At 42.1% G+C, this 18,005-nt stretch overlaps 1 protein-coding gene across 18 annotated transcripts in view; it reads right to left on the bottom strand.

The window, feature by feature from the left end:
- NAV2 (neuron navigator 2) overlaps positions 1–18,005 on the bottom strand; it is a 555,491-nt gene that overhangs the window by 134,915 nt on the left and 402,571 nt on the right. Inside the window, exon 1 of one of the 18 annotated variants that reach the window (XM_083748511.1) lies at positions 291–838. The exons of 16 other annotated variants lie outside the window; for them this stretch is intronic. The gene's annotated coding sequence lies outside the window, so the exon portion shown is untranslated. Of the gene's footprint in view, positions 1–290; positions 839–18,005 lie in introns of those variants that run through there. One more of the 18 variants, XM_083748512.1, reaches the window with a different exon arrangement.

Below are 18,005 nucleotides of genomic sequence, written 5' to 3'. Positions count from 1 at the left end.
ACACACATGTACACTCTATCAGAAGATCCTTCTGATAACTGCAAGCTCAGTTTCTAGTCCAGTAAAACACTGAATCAAACCCAAATCTACAAAACCGAAACTCATCATATCCTTATTCACGCAGAAACAATAAACGATACATCTTTATCTCATAATTGAAACCAGCTGGAGTAAAAAGAGCTAGCTGAAAATGCTTCCTTGGCAAGTCCAAATCTCTTATTGATTCTGTCTGTTTGAAAGCGTCTCATTCAATGAATACGAGAGCATAAGAACCACACTTGCTTACCCACCTCTTGAGAGCCACTTCTTTTCTAAAGTTACTCTTTGCAAACTCTCTCTTCTGGAGACATTACATCCCAATTACTGCAAATATGTCTTCTGTTATGCTGCTCATGTTTCCAATTAACTTTTGTCATCTCTGACTGTTAGTCTGCCCAGGAGCTTGCTGGGGATTAACGGCTTTTACCTGCCGTCCCAGATCCTCTAGCAATAAACGGCATTTAGAGCTTCTCAAGCTGCTTTTTTTATAAAAAGAAAAAAAGAAAAAATTTGAACTTAAAAATAAACAACGTCTGAGAGCGAATGTTTGCAGCAGTTTGTGGGGGGAAAACTGTGAGTGCTGTTCTGTGAATCACTAACTGCTGCAGCCACACAGAGGCTGTTTTGCTTCACTTTTGGCTGCTCACTGAAGATAAAGCTCTGTTAACCTCCCTCGCATGATCCATACCAGACCACCTCACATTTCCAAGCACACCCATCTTCCTTGCGTAGCAGGGATGTGAATTTCCAGGAGAACCCTCTTGTAATAAGCCAACGGTCATTTCACACTGTTACATCCTAACTTGAAGAGCAGATGTGTATGCTTATTTTATAGAAAGAAGGCATTGCTAGGATGTGGGAAGATTTCCAGTGTGTTGGATTATTAACCACAACCCGTTAAAACTGGACGGTCTCTGCTGCAGTTTCCTCCTCAGAAAGTGTTATGCCAAGAGCCATAGAAAGGCATGGTGCAGGAGAAATTTTATTAACAGACCCAGATGCAGGGAGAACAGCCTTTCGTGGATTAATTAGCACACACATTTAATTGGTGCATCGTCAACCCATATGGGCTCTTTCACAATTTATGCTAAATGCACCTAAAAAGGCAGAGCTCAAGGGTACCATTGACTGTAAACCAACGTAGTATGTGCAGAGACCTCCGATTTGTCTTAATGCCGAAGTGTCAATTAAGACTTTAAGCCACTAGGGATTTATTGATATGTTTCAGTAAAAGATGCATTCTTACTATGTTTTTCATGTGTTTCTGCAATGCAGGACTGAGTATAGGCACTAGTCTAGTTGCCTCTGATAAGGAAGAATCAAATCCAGGTAGGGTTATATGCTTTTCGGTCCTCTCAACATCTAGCAATGAATGAGCAGCAGGCTAGTAAAAGTTCCTGTTCACTTGTAAATTTGTTAAATTTATTTGCAAAAGCTGCTGTGGTGTTTAAAGGAGAGGGTTTTGGAAACTTTTTTGTAATTTATTAAGTAGCTCTGAACTGTGCAAAGCAATTCTTCATCCATCCCACCCACAACTTGTTGTCTCCTGTACCATTCCCTGATCCTCATTTTCTCTCTCACTGCTTACTCTCAATTCTTATCCTCTTCTCCCATCTCCCACTCTTATTTTATCTCTCTAGTCTTCCTTTTCCTCACAACTATAAACTGCAGCCATCACACATTGCCTTCTCAATTAAAAATAAACAATGTCCTCATCCTTAATCCTGTTATATCTGTATCTGTATGATGAAGATTGTATCACCTCATCATAAAACCTTCTAATGGGGATTGCTTTTATGTATACATTATGTTTTATTCTCTGAAGAAACTTCTAGTGGTCAGAGAGCTGAATATGGGAAATTTAAGCCACAACTTTGTTATGGATAGACTGTGTAACTTTAGAAGTAACTCAGTCTTGCTCATCATCAGCTCCCAATATGGATTTTCTGGAAGAAGATGCACTTGCCTGAGGACTTTACCACATGCCTGCCTCCATCTCTTGATCAGTTTTTACTTACAAAAATTTGCTGCTCAGTGTGGTAAATTGTTTTGGCCCTATCTCAACAATACATCATAAAAAACTTCACTTCCTAAAGAAATTTTCATTTCAATTAGCTCTGACTTTGTTCTGCTGAACGCTCAACTGATTTTATGAGTTAAAATCCCATTTGTCTTATTTCTTTTTGCAAGAACCATTGCTGACTTTTATCGACAGCAAATGAAATGTCTTCAAATTCAAAATACAGCTAGGCTGAATAACCACTCACTATGCCTCTTTCATAGACAAGTGCTGTGCCTAGAGTTTATTTAATTCCAAGTGTTTCTGTTACACAGATGATGGTGGTCTTGTTTGAATGCCAATATACACTGCAGTACAGCTAGGTTGGATTTCATCCGCTCCTGTAATGTCTTGACTGCAAACGCAAGCCTAACCATTTGCAATGAGAAGATGCATATGGTTTGAATTGTTCTGTGAAATGCTAGATAGCGTGCACTATAATAAATGCCACAGAAAATACATTCAATTTCCCATCATTTGTCAAACACAAGCTGCTCTCTCACTATCTGTGTAACTTTGCTAGAAGTAACCAAAAATGCCTCTAAATATTACCAAATATAGTTCTAGGCAGACTCACAGTGAGTACCCAAAAAGAAACATAAATATAGGAGATTTTCACAAAGCAAATATAGTTAAATGGTGTCTGGAATTTATCAACACAAGAAAGCACAAACGAAAGAAAATACAGCAGAGAATAAAATTAGATCAGTTTAACAATTCTTTAATGCATACGACTATCTGGTCTATTCGCCAAACACCACTCAGAGCATGCTGGGTTGTGCACATAAAGTAACCTGGGCCAATTTCATTCACACACAGCAGATTGTGTGAAGCCAGACACCATATGAAACAGTTCAGGTCTTAGTTAAAACACATAAAGGGAATCTTCAGCAACAACTTTACATTTTAGTCTACAAAAATAAATATACCCAGAGATGGAAATACAGTAGTCATGTTACTAATTCAGAGGAAAAAAGCAGAGTATTTCAACAGAGATCTGGGTGAGCCAGGGGGAAATAGAAGCATGACTGATTCATGCTTCTGATTAGCTACATCTGCAGTAACGTTTAATAACATAGGTGCCATCTTGCACTGAAGATTGTGGGTGCCTGCAACATAACGCTGATGTGTGATGTCACACACACATCCTGCATGTAGTACGTGTGATGTCACACACACCGACCAACCAGCAGTGGCGCCTCCTCTTCTTCCTCCTCCCTCACTGATCAGGAGGAGGAGGAGGAGTAGCTGGCAGAGCCAGACACAGCAGCCCCTCCTCTCTCACGTTGAAGAGATGGGGACAGCGGGGAAGGGCATCAACTTTGCCCATTGATTTTTCGGGGGGGAGCCCCCACATATATAGTTTTGTGGGCGCAAAAGCACCCACACCCCCTGGACTTGGCTCCAGAGTTTAATATGGAGATCCTAGATGAACCATAATGAGATGCATGAACACCACCTTCCCTCAGGATCTCCCTGTAGCCACTACGTCAAAGTCATACTTCGAATGCCACTGCAGAAGGGAATATTCAGTCAGCTGGATCAATCATGAGGTTCCAACTTACTGAAGGACATTTGGATAGGTAGATGGAAGGATAGCTACCCAACATTTCCACCCTGGCTTTTGTCCCATTGCTCAAGGCGGTTGATTGGCTTACAATAAGAAGCAAAAACAATGCACAATAATTAAACAAAAATACAGCAAAAATGACAATCAGAATCACAGATTTAAATGACAAAACAGACTTTTAAAAGGCAGTAAATGATGGACACATTTATTCAAGGATCTATGACCTAATTTATTTTGATAGTTCAGTTCTGAAAATGAAACCCAAAGTGTGTCAGTCAAAAATACCTATAAAGAAGCACATTTCCTTCTTGGATCTAAAGCAGAACTACACCAAACTAACTAACCCTTTATAGTCGACATTCCATCAGGGAACAATGTGAAACAAGGCTGTTCCATCAGCTCTGCTGAGAGACCAGCTTAATTTGGCTCCTTTTGTCCCTCAACCGTTTCCATTCCAGCTGAGAATCAAGAAGTAATATGTTAAGAATTGGTCCTTGGGCCTACTTGTTTTCCTCTTTCCTCCTCATCCCCCCCCCCACTTTTTTTTTTTTTTTTTTTTGCTTCTCTGCGATTTCTTTTCCACTGCAAGCCTGTAAAAAAAAGAGAGACTCCCTTGTTTTTATTCATTCATTTTATTCACTTTGGAAATTCTTTTGGCTGAAAAGCAGGGTAAAAACACTTTAAATTGACAGATAAATAAGCAAGCTTTAACTGTTTGCTAAATTATTTCATTAATGTTTCGTTGTTCCACCAGGCTGTTTCCACCGTTGAAAAGCATCTTGTTTCTACACATAATTCTTGCCCTCTATATATTATCACAGGCAGAAACCTCATATTGTGTATTAGTAAATATGTTCACCCCATGGTTCTTCCAAGAAGAACCACCATGGCTGGGGAGATCTGCCAAACTGAAAAAATGTGAACTGCCACTGTACAGAATATATTTCCCAGCCCCTCTTGAACCTGTGCTCTCTTACTGTAGTTCGCTTGTTTAAGACCTTGTGTAGAAACAGAGTTTTTAGTCCTACGATATTGTCTATACCCTTAAGAGACAGTGTAGTGCTGAAGATGGGACTTGAACCATGGAGTGCGGATGTCAACTCCCTGCTCTGCAGGGACCTTGGGCCACTCAGTGCCTCACAGTGATAGCTGAAGCTTCCTCACAATAATGTCGACAAAATAAAATGAGGGGAGGATGCAGCCCTGAGCTTCCAAGAGGATGGGCAGGGTGGGGGAATCTAAATGCAATAAATAAAATGGAACTGTGATTACACAGAGAAGAAAGGGGCTTCTGGCTTTGAGAACTAACTTTGAAAGGTGAGGAGGGAACCCCACAATGCTACAATACAGGCATATTTATTTCCTTGTCTGGCCTTAAGTGACTACAATTTCTTATTGTCTTTGTTTAAACACTGTATAAGTACTTGAAATGCTAGAGGCACTCCTATCATCCCATTATGCAACAATAGAAGATGTGAGGTGCTTTTAAAACTGAGCAAGACTTGCCCCTCCATGTAGTCTTTCAGGATTGAAGTCATTTGTAATAACAAACACTGACAGGTTTGAGATGACAGAGCCCTCCAAAGAGCCCTTGGGAGGCTGATTCTCCTTGGACCCTGACTGAATGTTTTAATGAAACTCCACAGAGAGAGGTCTGGCATACAATCTATGAGGCACTAGAAAGACTTGAAACAATCATGGGAACCTGTCAGTCATGGGCATCAAGTTAGACAACATTTTTGTCACTGAAGAATAACCAGGAAACGAAAGCATGCTACAATAATCCAGACGCAAAAAGAGAAAAGAGTAATCAAAATGTTTGCTTCAAATGGCATTGAAATATTAAAAACAGCAGGGGTTTAACAAAGCTTTTATTCCTAGATACAACCAACCCAGCAAATACCCACACTTTGCTTTTCTTACACCTGCATTCTTTGCTGTGTTCAACCACACACATCCTTCTTACATCCCTCCAACCACATTCATCTGTGTTGGCCTCTATTTTTAGTATTCTTCAGCTAGCTTCTTCTTCCCTCTCTGCCCTCATGGATGCAAACATACCTTCTTTCATAGCTCAATACCAAAGTATCTCACACTGTAGGACATAAGGCTTTGAGTGCCATTGCTGCTTCATAGAGTCATAGAGAGTCAGCAGCTTCATAGTTCCTTGGGTCACCTGACCACTACTGATCTGGACGTGATAGTATGACTGACTTGCCTTCTGCTACCCTTTCCTGGAGAACACTGACCAGATCCCTATTCCACACCAGTTGGTCACTTCAGGATTGGATTGCTAGAGATTAAATACTCCAGGGAACAATAAAGTGGTGGTCATTTCCTGCCCCTCTGTAAAGATGCCACCATACAGAACTCTTCAAGGCTTCCTACATGGATTCCACCATGCTTTTCACTAATTTGGATAGCTTTAAACAAGAATTAGACAAATTTGTGGAGGCTGCAAATGCCTACAAGCCATAATGGCTATATGCTATCTTGATTGTTTGAAGCAGTATGTCAGAAGCAGCTTCTGAATACTAGCTGTCAGGGATCACAAATGGTGAGAGGGCTGTTGCACTCAGGTCGTGCTTGTGAGGTTTCTGCAGGCATCTGGTTGGCCACTGTCAGAACAGAATAATGGACTAGATGGGCTCCTGATTCAGCATAATTCTCCTTATGTTCTTAGACCTTTAAAAAAGCCCATAGGTGGGGTCCCATTATGAAGGTTTAGTTTTAAATCTGTTTTGTGGCCTTTTAAAAAGGGTGGGAGTTAAGCAACCTGCATCAACTATATTCCTTGGCTCTTGTCAGTTCGTAGAAGTGTATTTAAATATAGTTTTATTTTACTCTAATATTTCAACAAGTTTATACCAAGTATGGCAAAGCTTTCACTATTTCAGCTGCTATTGGAACTTCAGCCTCTTTATGTTTAAGTAAAAGAACTGGGTATGTTTCAAAATGCCAAAAAAGGGCCAAATTTAGCCTGTTAAAAGAGACATAAGATTAAACAGCATGATTTACGGCCTGCTTGTATCTTGTCCTCTAACTGCATTGGGCCTTGGATTTACTGTGCCCCATGGCACGTTTCCAATATAAACAAGCTGTCAAGACTGACTCAGACAAGCCAGTTGTATTCTTAAGATAATGTTAATAAGTCACATCAAATAATAATAGTATAACGGCTGTAAGAAAACTGAAGTATCAATAGAAACAACTGAACAAAAAAGGGCAAGATTCACATTCCTGTCTCAACTGCTTAATTCTAGTGACTATAATGGAGGAAGGAGAACATTAGCCAGCCGCTCCTATCTAATAAATATTTTACAGAATTGTAGAGTTGGAAGGGACCCAAAGGGTCATCTAGTCCAACCCCCCTGCAATGCAGGAATCTCAGCTAAAGCATCGAACATCAATTTCACCACAGTTTTTCAAAGACTTCCCACCCTCCCAGCTAAACACCATCTTAAACACTAGGTGTCCTTACTGAGACTAGCTATTGAAGGGCAGCATCCAAAAGACTAGTCACAAGGCAGCCATCTTCAAATATCTAAAGGTCTGTGACATGGAAGATGGAACAAGCTTGTGTTCTCCTGCTTTGGAGGCTAGGACGCGAACCAGTGGCCTCAGGTTACAAGAAAGAAGATTCCGACTAAACATCAGTAAGAACTTTCTGGTGGTAAGAGCTGTTCAACGGTGGACCAGGCTCCCTTCAAAGGTGGTGGATTCTCCTTCCTCGGAGGTTTTTAAGTGGAGGTTGGATGGTCATCTGTCATGTATTATTTAGCTGAGATTCCCGCACAATGGGGGTTGGGCTAGATGACCCTTGGGAACCCTTCCAACTCTACAATTGTATGATTCTATAAGAGGGGCTTGTTGTAGTTTCCCAAACAGAATTTATCTTACTGCAATTGTTCTGCAGCCTGTGTTTAATGCTCAGGTGGGCTGAATGGTACAGAAACTGGGAATGTAATGATTACAGAAAAGAATCCCAATGTGTGCTTCATAATGAGGAGAGGAACTGAACGCACTAGTTTATAAATATGTTGCCTTTGCCATTTTTCTATAAATTGCTATGACCTATTCACTATGCTGTATTTGCTATACTGTTCACTTTTTTAGAGCAGGAGCTTCTGCAGTGATTGGGCTGCAGTGATATCGACTTCTAAGTATGATAATGTAATGCTTGCTTAGCACCCAACTGGGATATAGCACTTTAGACAGTTATATGGCACATGGACACATAAAAGCAAGTCTGCAGCTCTGATATGCACACTGGGGCTGCTGCACAGTTTTACTAGACAGAAACCCAGCACTGGACTCAATGGTGCACCATAGTTTCAAACTCGATGTTTTTGACTGAAAATGCAGGAGAGGTTTTCAGCTTCAGTTTAGCTGTCATTATTTTTCAGCTTGAGCTTTTAGTGCTTTGTGATACTAAACATGCATTTCTGTGGCTACAAACCCTTATAAATAAAATACAAAAATATTAATGCTAAAAGCAAGCACTTAGGAAGCAGAATCCCATTAAAAACAGAAAGCATGATGAAATTTTTATAATAAGATGAAAAACTTACCACAGCACTTTAAGAAGTAAACACTGAGAAATCTCAAAGTAAATCGCCCGTTTTCCAAGTGTATGAAATAGTAAAGCATTCATCCTTTTATCATGAAGGAAGCTAAACATATTTAACTTACTGCTTTGGAGTGTTTGAGCCAAACTATTTCACTCTATAATTGCTGCAGCTAGTTTCCCTCTGCATGCGCTAATGCAGCATTCACCAACAACTAAAACGATCTCTACCTAAAAACCTCTACTTAGTTTTGACAGCTGAGCAAACTGCTGTTAATCCCATTCAGTTTCTGAAAATTTATCATCATTCCCCTCTCACCCCTCCTCCCTTGTCCAGCTAACACACTTGGATTGAATGCTACAGGGAATTTGGCACAGTCCAAAATCAATTTCACTGATGATCTGGCAGTTGTCCAGAAAGGGTCACTGGCTTTTCAAGATCAATTAAAGTATCTTAGAGTTCTCATTGGCATATGACAATAATGTGTACAGTTCACAAGAGAGACCAGTACAGATATCTGTTTCCAAAGTTATACTTTTCTTTCATATATCAGATGCAAATATATTTATAGTGGTAAAGAACACCAAAAATCCTTTCTGGATATAATGAAGCTGATTAATTGTACTTTCTCCAATGAATATATAGATTAGCTAATAAATATTGATGAAACAAATAAAAGCAAAGTTTTTATTCACAAATTTAATGAGGAAAAAAGAAGAAAATAATTAAAATTAAGGAAGAGACAGATGAGAAGCCCCTCCATATAATAATAATAATATACAAAAAGTACTAATAATAACACTGTATCTCCAATGTGAACCGATGGTGGTCTGCTGTTTTCATTAAAGAAACTTAAAATAAATACATCCAGAAGATTGTCAAATTTATTATTATTATTATTATTATTGTTGTTGTTGTTGTTGTTGTTGTTAATAATAATAATAATGATAATAATTTTTATTATTTTTATTATTTATACTCCGCCCATCTGGCTGGGTCTCCCCAATCTCTCTGGGCAGCTTCCAACAAAATATTAAAAATACAATAAATCATCAAACATTAAAAACTTCCCTAAACAGGGCTGCCTTCAGGTGTCTTCTAAAAGTCAGATAGTTGTTTATTTCCTTGACATCTGATGGGAGGGTGTTCCACAGAGATACCAGGAAACCCAGGTATTCTATCCAATATTCAAATGTACTTTTAATAGAACCTCACAGAAACAATTACTTCTTTTTTACTGACATTTAATTAATACTCATAATAGAGAGAACATTTTTAGTACGTAACAGAGTAATGGTCACCTCTGTTTTTATTAAATATACCACACATCCTATATTAACATTTAATTCTCACTGAAATGAAAATGATTTTTGGTTTCATCTGCATTTCTGCTGCCACCTGCAGGATTATTTTCAAGTCAGTATTTTATAACAAAGTGAAGCATTTCAAAGAAAATAGTGTTCTTTTGTTACAGAGCACTGCACAGGCTTGCTAAGACAGATTTACAGAGCATAGCTTCGTGGTCCAACAAAGGTTGGGGCACAACCAAGACAACAAACAATGCAGTTAAGCAAGCGCATTGACCAGTCAGAACAAGCTCATAGCACTGAAGTTTGCTAGTTCATATGAACAAGACATATGCGCACTGCTGTTTTTCTTAGCTGTTTCTTACAATTCAAACTATAAAAAAATCCATTTTTAATGGGAATATACCTCTGGATACTGAACATGGATTGGAACAACTGTACTGTTATTTAAATGACAATATATAATGAGAAATGTCTATAGAGATATGAAATGCAAAGTGACTCAGAAATATATGTACCTCAAGGGACAAAGCGCAGACTGATGAATGAAAAGGCTTGCATGTAGTGCGTGTTTGTTTAGACTGCACAGAAATGTCTCAAGTAATTAAGAAGAATCCAACAATGACCTTGTCCAGAGGGTATATGTTTCTTATGCTGTGGTTTAATCACAGTCTGTCTTGTAAAAGAGAAAAACCAGACAGGGGGTACATTTGGATAAGAAATGGGTAAGCGACAGTGACAATTCAGATGTGGATTACAAGGTTTTAATTACACAGAAGCGAGTGGGTGACATCAGAAATCACAACCTTGAATGCTTCATCACTTTCTTTGTAACCCTAAGTTATAATTACAGCTCTGCTCAGCTGCTTGACCATTAAAAAACAAACAAACCCAACCCTTCACCAGGCCAAGTAGTGCAACAATTCACATCAAAATGCAGTGTCTAAACTCTGGATTGCTAATTAAAATGCTATTGAGCACAGTGAAAATGAACAAAAAAATTAAACTAAGGAAGGTTATGGCATAATTATGCTGTGTAAGGAATTTTCACTTTCACTTTCTATTCATTCCTTGTGCTTTAACACAAGGACATTCCTTGTGCTTTAACACAAGGAATTATGAATTAACACAAGGAATTATGAAATAACATGTGGAGCACACAGGACACCAGTGGAGCTTTTTTCTAGGTGGATTTCAATGTTAGCAATGTGGTGTTATCAAGATCATTGGTATTACCATGTTTAAATAGATGTCTGTATCGTAAAGGGGCTTGAGATACAGTATAGTCTTTTCAATTTACTTGCACAATTTTAGGTCATTTGTACCTTTAAAAAAATGCTTGGGCTGATGGAGCATTCAGCCTATGCTTGCCATTCTCTATGCTGTGCCCCAATAGTCTTAGTGGATCAACTTCCATTGATTACATGCACCTTATATATATATTCAGAGTGTAGTGGAGTTCTTAGTTTGTGCTATATTTCTTCTCCAATTTCCTAGTATTTATAACTTTTATCTTATCATTACTAAATTACTTCTTATGAAATACGGTAATTTCCCCACTGTGTGTGGGGTGTCAGGATTGTCCTACTCGCGAGTAGGACCCTGGCAGAGACACATGCCCGACTGGCATGTTCTCTCCCTCCTGGTCAGTCATTCGGGAGCTTCAAAAGCTTTCTCCAGCCTGAACATCACAGCGACTGATACCAAAAGGCATCAGCACACTTACGGAACCTGCAGAGTATTAGCGGTTTGCATAACAAACTCAGCAGCACAGCAACACAGAAGCACAGTAAACACAAACATCCTGTCTCCGTCACTTCCCACTATGTGGAATGAAAACATACACCGTCATGTGACATAAAACAATCCCATGACTGCAAGCACAGAGCAAGAATCCTAACATGGGGGGGGGGGGATGGAAAGACTTGGAGGAAGTTGGCTACTTCCCACAGCTATATTTGTGATTGTTACACTTTTATCAGCGTCTTGAAAATGTTGTGCAGTATATTTGTAAGGGCTCATATGACCTGAAATTGACCACTTCTAGAAAACAAGAAGAAGGCTTCTCTGTGTAAAGGAGGTATTACTGAATATGGTATGTGGCTTTGGCAGAGAACCTAACTTGGAGCTGTAGGATGGCTAGAGGTGAAGAGGACACATTTTCTGAAATATGGTTTCCGTTTACTGTGTACGTTCACTTCAGTGGCAATTTGTCTTGGCCCCCAGCCTATCAGGTGTATTTTTGGATGGATTCGCTCATGGGATAAATTTCTGTTAGTGCTAACCTGTTATGGACTATATCACTCCTTACCTGCTTTTTCTGCAGCCAAAAAACTGCAGACATGTACTGTTTGTTTACTGTTTCTCTTTGTTGTTAAAAGTCAGTAACATTTTTTAAAAAGGAAGAACGGTAAAAGGTAACAAAATTGGACAGAATCTAATCATGCGCTTCCCAGTATTTTTGAATGCACAAATATTGATAGACTTCATCAAGTACGACTAACAAGCTTTTGCTGATCCTATGTGAATGTGCAGCCTCATTCTGTGAAGTTGCTTGAAAATACAGGCTCTGGTAAACATTTTGAAAATATAATGATGTACAGAGAGAAAACACACTATATGGTAAAAGTTACTTATGATATGCAAGTACACAAAAACTGCATCTGTGTCATAAATAAAACCAACCATGTTACATACACAGTATTGGCATACCAAAAGGATGGGTAACCTGTGGCCCTCCAAGTGTTGTTCAACTCCAACTTCCATCAGCCCTAGCTATCATGGCCAATGGTCAAGGATGATGGGACTTACAGTCCAACAAATGTTTGGAGAGTCTCGGCGTCCCCATTCGTGAGCTAAAGTATCAAATCTGTATTTTAGGCCCTGGAGAAGTTATATCAGTCTCTCTCACTAGGGGGCAGCAACATTTCAAACAGGTATGTTCTCTCACTTACTTCTACACCATCTTTTCTACATATGGCCACCAGATGCAGGCAGTAGCTGATTTTTGCTAAGCATCCAGTGACAGAAGAGCAGTCAACAACTCTTTATCTAACCACTTTTTTAAAAAAGTACATGAGGAGATGAAAGAGACATTTGCCTGCCAGCCAGTCACATCATAGTTTTCCAAATTGCTCACAGCAGTTCACATGGGGATTTTTATCTTCACAACATGGCTAGGATGTAAATTAAGCTTCCAGATCATGATTAGGCCAAAGTCACCAGGGGAGTTTCATGGCTGAGCAGGCATTGTTCTAATGCTATAACCCTATGTGAGTTGGTCCCACTGAATTCAGTAGGAATGCAGCATGGGTATAGCCAGGATTTTTGTGGGGGAGGCAAGCTTTTGCTAGGGGTGGGCAGACCTCAGATTTGTATTGATTTGTATTGATGTTTATTGATTGGGGGCAGCTGTCCCCCTGCCTCCCCCCTTGGCTACGTCCATGTATGTCAGATACTCTGCCCACCATATCTCACTGGTACAGTGGTACCTCAGGTTACATACGCTTCAGGTTACAGACTCCGCTAACCCAGAAATAGTACCTCAGGTTAAGAACTTTGCTTCAGGATGAGAACAGAAATCGTGCAGCGGCAGCGCGAGGCCCCATTAGCTAAAGTGGTGCTTCAGGTTTCAGGTTAAGAACAGACCTCCAGAACGAATTAAGTTCTTAACCCAAGGTACCACTGTACTCATGTGCTGCTGGTGATTAGAAGCTCCTCCAAGGATTGCAAGACAAAGAAGCAGCATCCTAAATACAAACAGCCAGATAATTGTACGACTGTAATTGTCAAATGGGAAAGAAAAGCTGGCCCTGATAACATTCAAGCAGAGTGAAGTTATGAATAGAGACATCCCAGCTTTGTGTGGAACAAACAAGTTTTTACATATCCTTCAACTCTTGCTGAAGGTTTTTTAAAATATGTTTAGCTCTTCTGCTTTATTTTCCATTCTTAGTTTTACCTGACCTTAGTTTGGAGCTTGTTTTAATTATGCTGCATCACATTTATTATACTATTCTTTTACTGTTGTTTACCTGTTTGCCCTTTTTGTGTAAGTGGACCTCAGAATTTTTTTTTATTTGGTGGCCTATGAATATTGCAAATTAAGACAACCACACACTTCTGGTGCACTTTTAAAATACTATTATACTACAGACCTAGGCGCAGCAATCCAAAGCCCCAGCCAGGAGCCATTGGGTGGAATGGGGGGGGCAGATTCACTGCCGAATGAGATTCATTTGAAACCAGGTAACAGCCAGGCAGATGGTGGGAGGAGGAGGAGGAGGAGGTTAAAGGTAAAGGTAAAGGTACCCCTGCCCGTACGGGCCAGTCTTGACAGACTCTGGGGTTGTGCGCCCATCTCACTCAAGAGGCCAGGGGCCAGCGCTGTCCGAAGACACTTCCGGGTCACGTGGCCAGCGTGACATCGCTGCTCTGGCGAGCCAGAGCTGCACACGGAAACGCCGTTTACCTTCCCGCCAGTAAGCGGTCCCTATTTATCTACTTGCACCCAGGGGTGCTTTCGAACTGCTAGGTTGGCAGGCGCTGGGACCGAGCAACGGGAGCGCACCCCGCAGCGGGGATTCGAACCACCGACCTTTCGATCGGCAAGCCCTAGGCGCTGAGGCTTTAACCCACAGCGCCACCCGCGTCCCTTAGGAGGAGGTTACTTTATCTTTATTACTGCACTTGCTCCAGGCTGCCTGGCTTTCACTAAGAGCAGAGAAAGCCTCCACAGGGCCAAAGGAACACCTTTTTCTGTTCATAAACCCCCAGATTGAGGGCTAGTGCTGTACTGTGATACACCAGTTCAGGTTCCGAATATCTTATCAAGTTATTTAAGTTTGGTGAAACAACCATTTGCGGCGGAGGCGACCATATTCTCTTAGGAAAACACTGTATTTGGCATTCATGATGAGCTGCCTCATTTCTCTGTAACATTTATAAAGCTATAGCACATCTTCAGCTATCTAGCCTGTATCCAATGATCCTTGAAATTAAATTTAAATCATGTATATTTGATACTTTTTACCCTTGCTGTAGAAAATGGAGGAGAGGAGAGGGTGGGAGGCAACAGGCTTATTTGTCATAGAAAAAGTCTGAGGATGTCTCCACTGGTTATTTTTCAATTCCTGTTAATCAAATATATCTATATATGTATATTTATTTTTTAGTTCCCATTTGCCTCCACTTTTAAAGTAAAAATCACAGGGCAATAGGATTCATTGGCAGGATTTGCGGGCACATATATGCTGATGAGGAAGGTTGTTTAACAATAAGGAGATTTACTTCAATTATGCTGAACCACAAATATACACACTTTGTGGCTGCAGTCTCTAGCTGGTTTTAAATGGTAAATGCTATACACATACCATTCAATTTATCTTTTTCTCTAGCAGCTAAGAACAGGGTTCAGATAGTCAGCAGGAGTAAGAGTAGGAGAAATTCATTTGCAGGTGTTTGAATGTCATCTACAAAGAACTTTCTAATAATTGAAGAGTGACCTTCCTCCTCCTTTCAGCACAAGGACTAGAGATTAAGCATAAATGCATGCAGCATGGCTCTGTTTTCTGATAGCAGAAGGGTGTGATGGGATGATGAGCTGCTTGTGCGTTAAAGCGTAGTCCCTCAGAGTTTGCCCAGATTAGCAAAGCTCTGTCTATAGCGGAGCCCCTTAATCATGGCTCCCTCAGTCCCTGGCAGAATCCGACAGTGGGCGTTTACGGAATCTACTCCAGCATAAAAGCTCCTTGACGGAAACACGTCGTCTGGATTCTCGGCGCGACAGTTTCCAGCGAGGAGTGGGTGTACCTATGGGAGGTCCTGAGACTTCTCCGCTGTTATCGCTAGAAGACTCCCTGAGCCATTCCTTCGCCTCCCTCTCTCTCTGATCTCCCACTCTCCCCCTGCTGGTGCCTTCCTCCGCTGCTGAGTCTCTTCTGGCTTCTGAGAGCCCCTCCACCTCCTGCCTTTCCGATGGCAGTTCCCTGACATCCACCTCCCCTCCAGGGCCCCCTTCACCCCCTCCCGCCCCCTCCCCTACTGGCGGTGAGGATGGAAAACCCCAGAAAGAACACTCCTCATCGTCAGAGGATTCAAACACTTCTCTCCACTGCCTCCCGTCTCTTCTCCCTGAGTCCTCCTCCTCGTCGGAGTCTATTCCCTCTTCCAGCCCTGATTCTGGGAACCCTTCAAACTCCTCTTCCTCATCGGTGGTGCCGAAGTGTTCCATCCTGAACCATGCCACGGGCTGAGGTTTCCTTGGGAACCGTTGATGAAACGTTTCTATTAAAACCTCGTCATTGACCTCCTCTGCCGGTACCCATGTGTTTTCTGACTCCGCTTCCCCTTCCCATTCTACCAAATACTCCACCTGATTCCCTTTCCACCTGGAATCAATGATTTCTGCCACATGCATGTTGCGTTCCCTTTCTTCTATGACTGGTGTTTGAGTAACCTCCCTCTCACGTCTCCCCCACTCTCGCCCCTCTCGGTACGGCGACAGTAAGGACCTGTGAAATACTGGGTGCAGTTTCATGTGGTTGGGCAACCTGAGTTTGAATGCTACCGGGTTGACCTGTTGTATGACCTCAAAGGGTCCCAGCCGTTTGGGTCTCAATTTCTTACACCCTCCCTTGAACAGCAGTCCTTGGGTGGATAGCCACACCCGGTCCCCCACCCTTATGGTTTCACCTTCCCTTCTGCTTCTGTCTGCTTGCTTCTTGTATTCTTCCTTGGCCCTCTCTAAGTTAAGTTGGAGTTGCCGGTGGATCGCTTCCATCTCTTCAACAAAGTGTTCCGCAGCCGGGACACTCCATCTCTCCCCTCCTTCTCCTGGAAATGCCCTGGGATGATACCCATAATTAGCCAGGAAGGGACTTATCCCTGTGGACACATTCTCCGCGTTGTTGTAGGCAAATTCTGCCAGGGCCAACTTATCTACCCAATCATTTTCTCTGTCATTTACATAACATCTCAGGTATTGTTGTAAAATCCAGTTTGCCCTTTCCGCCTGCCCATTTGTTTCTGGGTGCCGGGCAGTCGAAAAATTGACTTCTACGTGCAGTAAGCTCATGAGCTTCCTCCAGAACCTGGAAGTAAATTGTTTCCCTCTGTCTGAGACCACCCTCAAGGGGACGCCATGCAACCTGAAAATATGCTTTACAAACAACTTGGTGGTTTCTTCCGCTGTGACCGCGTGTGAACAGGCTATAAAATGGCACATCTTAGTTAATAGGTCTGCCACCACCATGACAGCTGTTTTCCCTTTGGATTTTGGCAGATCCGTCATAAAATCTATGGATACTGCCTCCCATGGCCTTTCTGGTGTGGGTAAGGGTTCCAATAGCCCCGCTGGTGCCAGCCTCTCCCCTTTTGCTTGCTGGCACCGGTCGCACCCCCTAACATATTCCCGTACGTCTTCCCTCACCTTGGGCCACCAAAACTCCCTGGTAACCAACCACATGGTTTTGTGCTGCCCGAAGTGCCCCGCTGTGGGGCTGTCGTGTAACTGCTTGAGCACTCTGCCCCTCAGTTCCCCATTCGGTATGTACAGTGCCCCTTTGTAATACAACGCCCCGTTCTTTTCCTCAAACCCCCCTGTGTTCTCTCCTGTCCCCCTGAGTTCTCTGAGTTTCTCTTGGGCATATTCATCGTTCTCGGTACCCTCTACCAGTTCTCTTTGCCCCACCAATGCCGCCCCACACACCCAGTGGTCCTCGGGGATGATATGCCTTTCCTCAGGCGCTCCCTCCCCCTCTAAATACTCAGGTTTTCGAGAGAGAGCATCCGCCCTGACGTTCTCTGGTCCTGGTACGTAACGAATTTCAAAATGGAATTTGGAGAACTCCTGGGCCCATCTCACTTGTCTCTGGTTCAGTACTCGGGCAGTTCTCCAGTATTCTAGATTTTTGTGGTCGGTCCTCACTTGGACCTTGTGCTGCGCCCCAATCAGCAAGTGTCGCCATCTCCGGAACGCTTCATGAATGGCGAGTAGTTCTCGGTCGTATACGGTGTAGTTCCTCTTGGATTTGTTCAACTTCCGCGAGAAGAAGGCACACGGTCTCCATTCCGACGTATCTTTTCCCGGCTGTAGAAGCACGGCCCCCACCGCTCGGTCTGATGCGTCAGTCTCCACTCTCATTGGTTGCTGTAGATCCACGTGCAAAAGTTGTTCTTCCGACGCAAACGCCTTCTTTAATCTCTCGAACGCTCGCTGCGCCTCTTCCGTCCAGACAAATTTCTTCTTGCTGCTGAGACAATCAGTGATGGGCGCCGTTAAGTGGGCAAAGTTCTTGATGAACTTCCGATAGAAGTTTCCGAAGCCCAGGAACCTTTGCACGTCCTTCTTAGTTTTCGGTGTCTTCCATTCCAGTACCGCTTGAACCTTGCTGGGATCCATGGCCAATCCCTTGTCTGACAACCGGTACCCCAGGAATTCCACCTCTCTGGTATGAAACTGA

Source organism: Podarcis gaigeae, assembly GCF_964106915.1.
Source record: "Podarcis gaigeae genome assembly, chromosome: 1".
NCBI classification, from domain to species: Eukaryota; Metazoa; Chordata; class Lepidosauria; order Squamata; family Lacertidae; genus Podarcis; species Podarcis gaigeae.
This window is presented reverse-complemented; position numbering and strand designations above follow the sequence as displayed.